The following is a 6,303-nucleotide window of genomic DNA, read 5'->3' as shown; positions in this document are numbered from 1 at the left end:
AAGTCTTAAAGAGAGGTACAAATGGAACAGAACATCTGTATATATAGGTTGTTAGTTGTTAGGCAGCAAGAAAAGTATTTACAAAGCAATCAGATTAATTACTGCTTCATTATATTGATTGAAAGTTAATTGGCTTTATTCATTTTCTCAAAGAACATTATTTTATGATTTAAATCATGGTACTGGCCTGCCATATTATCTGTCTGAAACTCAAGCTACATTTTGTTTTTATTTGAGGTAGTGATTTGTGACGTTGTACGAGGACCACTGCTAAACAACCCTATTGGGCATATTGTGCCCAGAATTATCCTAAGCACTTGTTTGCTCATGTTTTGTCAATTGTTTAAACTTTAAAAGCACAAGGCATGATACAATAGATGTCTAAAAGCTCTAGATGCCTGATTGCTCAAGAGTCTGTGCTTTGAGATTACATCAGTCCCTTGCAATATGCTTTTCAACTATATATTATCTTGTGTAGCTGGCAGTGTCGGGATGTTGCAACCTTTAGAACAAAACCTGTGTAGTATGAGTCCTAGTTAGAAACCAGCAACAATTAACTGTTATCATTGTCCTTCAAGGTTTGTTTGAGGACCTTAGCTTTATTTATCGGACTTGATCAGAAATGCCTGTCAGTGAAATGTTATATAGATTTGAGTTTGCTAACCTGCTTGTTGTCAATTAATAATGAAGTTTTAGATCCACTTGTCATACACTTATGGGATATTCTGTTGTCTGTCATCCATCTGTCTGTTAGCACAAGTTTGTTACCATTACTATACCAAAACTGCTTGGAGGATTACCATGAAACTCAGGTGTATTTGGTCTTAATGAAATGGTGCCACATGGGCATCCAATATGGCCACCACAGCAGTCCCTTTTTGTTGCTACTCCTGATGAATGAATGGTCTTATCTGCATGGGGTTTCCATTAAAAGATTTCTTATGTTGGTCCAAGATGAAAATGGTGAAGTTCTGAATCCAGTACCATCATGACTTCTTGGAAATCTTGTTTTTGTTATTTCTCCTGTATAGAAAATCTTGTCAGCATGAGATTTTCACCAGAAGACTTCTTATGGTATCTTGTATGAATTAAATTTTAAAAAAGTGCCAGTTTTGCATCAAATATGGTCATTAGAGTGACCATTATGAACATTTTGTAACTTACCTTACTGGATAGAAGTTATATCAACATTGGGTTTTCATCAAAAGACTGGTTGTGATGTATAGGTGGTACTAGATGAAAATAGTTGTAATCTGATATTCATATTAGCCATCATGCCAGCCATCTTGAAAACATCTTGTTGTTCCTACTCCTTCCAAATGGAAAATCATATCAACATGGGGGTTACACCAGAAAGCTAATTATGATATCTAATTGGTCCTAGATTGCAATGGTGCTGATCTGACATCAAATATGGCTGCCGCAATGAACAAATTGAAACTTTGTCACCAATTTTCATGAATGGATGATCAAATCAGCATGGGATTTTCGTTGTAAGTGTTGTAATGGTGACTTTGCAAGTATCTCCTTTATTTTAATTGAAAATTATGTCAATCTAACATCCGATACAGGACTAATTTAAAAATCTTATTGTTCAAGAAGATAGAGATGTTTCAAGCACTCCACAGTTAAAAAGAAGAAATGTTATATTGAGCAGACACTAAGGCAATAACAGGAGAATTCACACTGGAAAAGATAAGAGGAAAAAGCTAGAAAAGAGGAAGAAGCAAGCAAGACTTGAAAAAGGTAGAAAAGAGGATGAAGCCAAAATGAAAAAAGACATGGAAGACAGGCTGGAAAAAATAAAATGGGAAGAACTTGCAAAATTAAAAATAGAAGAGATGCATAAGCAGGAGGAAGAGACTAAGAGTAAATTATTAAAGTCGAATAAAGAGGAAGTAAAAGTCAGAACACCTAGCGATTATGAAGCGCTTAAAATTAATGAGTCTAAAAGTAGACTACTTCAGGAGATGAAGGATTCAGAACCTGATTCATATTTACAATGGTTAATTGATTTTGATAAAAATAAATTGGACACTTTGCAAAAATACTTAAACAGGAAAGCAAATTTGGACATTGTAGCATCACATGATTTACTTGGTAAAATAAACAAAAAGTGTGGTTCACTGGTTAAGTCTTTCACTGATGGAGGAGGGAATACTGAGATGAGTGACATAACATAACAATTAATCAAAAGCTTTAAGTCTGAAGCGGACAAAAGAGAAAAATTGGTACAGAGATTACTTAGAACAATAGAGAGTAAAACAGGCTTAACAAAAACCACAGCAGTCAAGAATAACTTGCAAGTTTAAATCGTGCTTTTTAGGACCCCAGGAGGGTGAGGATGAGAAGGAAGGAAGTGGAATCCTATACTTTCATACTCCTGCTGAGATAGTCTCTCGTCTTAAGTTACTGACTGCTTATAAACAAGAGAGGAATGTGGGTATGGACAGCGAGATGGTAGAAATCCTCAGTCATCTTCTGGAGAAAAAAAATGGTGATGTCGGATCAGTTTCGCATTTTGTACGAAGACTTGATAGAGAGTTTTCCGAATGGCCCTGAGTGATACCACACTGTTGTTTCACTCGAAATCGATCACATCCACAATGGGGTATAATCCTCCGCTGAAACTAGACCAACAATCGTCATAGGAAATTGCCTTGATCTCCGCCGAAATCTGGAACAGCTTCTTTAACGTGGCCGTCAACAACTATCGGTTTTTTTACGTCGTCGCTCTTCAACAAAAGATTATCACGATCTCTCCCAGTGGATACAACATTACCGACATCGCCCCGGAAATCTCTCGACTGTTCACTGCCAACGGAGACACCTTAGCCAACATCAAAATCTTGCTAACTATTCATCGCTGTGAACTCGCATCACTCTCTCTGGAAATTATAGCGTGCGATTTGACATCGCTAACTCCATCGGATCTATTCTGGGATTCAGTTCTGGTGCCACTCTGACTCAAAACGGTGTGTACGAAGGAAATAGGCATGTCAATATTACTGATAACAACAGTCTCCTCATCAACTGCTAGATAGTCCAGGGATCCTTGTATTCCGTATGCTCCGCCTCCAACGTGATTTATTATTCCACCTCGCTTAACGTCCAACCAGGCTCGCTTATTCAACTTCGTCCCAATCCTTTCATTTACAAACCCATCACGAACAGTACGCGTTCTAGGAAATCGCCGTGTGGCTGACCGATTAGTCTGGAAATGTCATCGATGACATAAACGAAATAATCGCCTATTATCTACAAGTGAGACGCAAAACTTCATAGACGCAGAACGTCGTAGTCGAAGAACAGCCTAAAAAAATACATACACATTAACGTAAACTCATGGATGGATTCTTATCCACGCTGTTTTCTTCCGTACGAGCAGCCCTTTCAGGCATTGCCACCAAAGCTGCTCCCATTACTCTCAAGGCAGCCGAAGCTGTAGCCACCAGAGCAGCCTCTGCGATAGGAACAATGGTAGGACAGAATATAACCTGCAAAAATTAGCGCAGCAGCTACACCATCAGCGGCAACAGTGCTGCCAACACAGTCATTAACGATGACCTCTACCTTAGCAGATACTCATGTCTCATGAAACGTGAAACAGGCACATCTAAAAATGGCTAGGATCCTCAGTGAGCGACTCGAAAGAATTTTACAGGACTTAGAAAGGAGCTATCATGTCTAGATATGGATTAAAACGATTATGGTTTTAAAAAATTTATAACACTCACATAGCATAACATCATGTATTCGAAACTTACCCCCGTTTATCTGCGTCTCAATGATGATATTCCGGTGGATGACTCTGCCACCGAGTACGAGTACGTGCAGTATCAGGACACTAATATCACCAACCTCAGTGCGAGCACCCATCGAAAAATAGGGGAGCGTGAAGAAGATGTATATCTTCTTCCCTATAAGGCCTATCTGAAATCCGCGTAAAATACAAACTAACGCGACCCATCAACGGACTGTGCAGCAGGCGATCATATCACGCTCCAAAATAACAACGGTCGTAATTCAAGTCTGCACAATATCAGCTCAACAATCAGACCGTCGAAGAAATCAATGGCTACTTACCTCAAGCCAGCACCATCCTGAATCTGATCATGTACAACGATGACTAGATTCGATCGTGTGCCACCAACATGTGGCGGTTCAGAGATGAGCAACGAATAGCCTACGGCTACGGATCTGATACCCGTGGCTGCTACATGCAATGCAGATGCTTTGTCTGGAAACGTTGTCAGAACCAGATTCTCGTTCGCGTTTACTGTAGGCTATAACGTGGGATTTGCCGCTCGACGCGGTCTGACTGATGTGGTCACCAAACATCACCGCCGCATGATCAAATCCAGGAGAGATGTCTGTGACTCTAAAAAAGCACATTTCGTCAAACAACTTGAGCCTACCTAAAATGTCAGTGAATCTGTACACAACATGCATCTTTGCAGACACTGCGAAATCTGTGTGGGAAACTGTAAAGAACGTGGTCATCGACAAATTCTCGGAGGAGCCATGGATATCAATGCCCTCTTTGGAAAACTTCCAAGACCTCGAGGCGGATGGATGTTACCAGGACATCATTATACAGGGCCATGGAACCCTTTAGATCAACAACAGGATGAAGACGATCAGCCTCTTCCAGGGCAGGAACCCTACAACGGTGTCGATGCCATCGCCATACATCACGATATCTGTTCCAGAGATCATCCCGACAAAAAAGTGGGATGCGATCGAGTCATGCTGAAGGACTTAAAAGAACTCAAGCCTAAAAATTTCAGAGAAAGTGTAGACAGAACTCTCGTCAGAGGCATCATTGGCACTAAACATAAGCTGGGCATTTGTGCTCCAGTCGATCTCGCAGAAGAGCTACATAAACTCGCACGCAAGCGTTTTCCACAACGCGGAGTTATCGCTGTAGACGTAGACGAGATATGGTCAGCAGATCTTGTGGATATGAATGATTATAGCGCCAACAACGCTTAGACGGTCATCGATGTCTTTAGTAAATTTGCTTGGGTCATTCCTCTCAAAAACAAAAAATGAGCTTCTATCGTGGAGGCATTTCAACACATCACAGGAGAACGAAAACCAAATAAGCTCTGGGCAGATTAAGGAAGCGAATTTTAAAACAAAACTATCTCAGACTGGCTAAAAAAGATTAAAACACTCTGTACAGACTCATAATCCTCTCAAAGCCTCGAACGATTTAAAAAAAAAACTCGCAAAAATCGCATGTGAACAAAATTCAACAGCGAACTGATACTTAGATTTCCTTCCAGACATCGTCGACCACTACAATTATATCTGGCATCGAAGCATTCGAATTAACCCTACAGTAGCCTCCTCAAAAACAACTGGTCGCAGATTCAAAGTAGGGGATCCCGTTAGAATCTGCAGGCAAAAATCCACCTTCGAAAGAATACACTCTTAACTGGAACTAATAAGTCCTCGTCTTCGATACCATTCAAAAACCAATCCAGTTAACTATACACTCAAAGATTCTTCAAAGGAGCCCATCCAAGGGTCTTTATACTAACAGTAATTACAACAAAAAACGACCCAGGGCGTCTTCAGAGTTGAAAAAGTTATCTCCACCTAAAGGAAAAAGTCTGAAATAATCTTATTATACTTATCCATCAAACTCTTTCCAGAACAGCATTACATTTCGCCGCATGCTCGTGAAAACCCATCTTCTCAAATACGCTTAAACACATACTCAAATTTTTTTTAAATTTACGATCCACCAGCTGCACTCGAGTTACCTTATTCAACCAATAATCAAATTCATTTCGCTGGGAATCAGACAAATTAAAACGCGTTTGCTTATTCCTGATATAATACTTCTGATTGTACCGATGCACAGAACGATGATGACGGTGACTACGCCTCATCCACTCCTCATCCTCTTCTTCATCTTCGCTCTCCTCACAACAAATCATCTCTGGCACATAACTCAGTACCTTATTCGCATAAGCTGCCAACTCCTTCGCACGCTTTAACCGTTCCTGAGACTCCTCATTTAACTTCCATTCAGTCTCAGAGCTGCTCTCATTCAGACACAGCTTATCCACATGTCATGGATAACACGGAAGAGACCTCTTGAATATACTACAGAACACTTCTCTAATAAGAAAAACGGCACACGTGAGCCAGAACCCCCGTCGATCACCACGTTGATCCTCATATTATAGTTATAAAGGAGTGAGCCAGAACCCCCATTTTCATATACTACTCATATTACGAGCACGCATGGTGATGTACTGCCAACCCTAATACTATAAAATACTCTGT

The sequence above is a fragment of the Sinohyriopsis cumingii genome, chromosome 19 (genome assembly GCF_028554795.1).
Source record: "Sinohyriopsis cumingii isolate HCF-2022 chromosome 19, ASM2855479v2, whole genome shotgun sequence".
Classification (NCBI taxonomy): Eukaryota; Metazoa; Mollusca; class Bivalvia; order Unionida; family Unionidae; genus Sinohyriopsis; species Sinohyriopsis cumingii.
Note: the sequence above shows the minus strand (reverse complement) of the source record.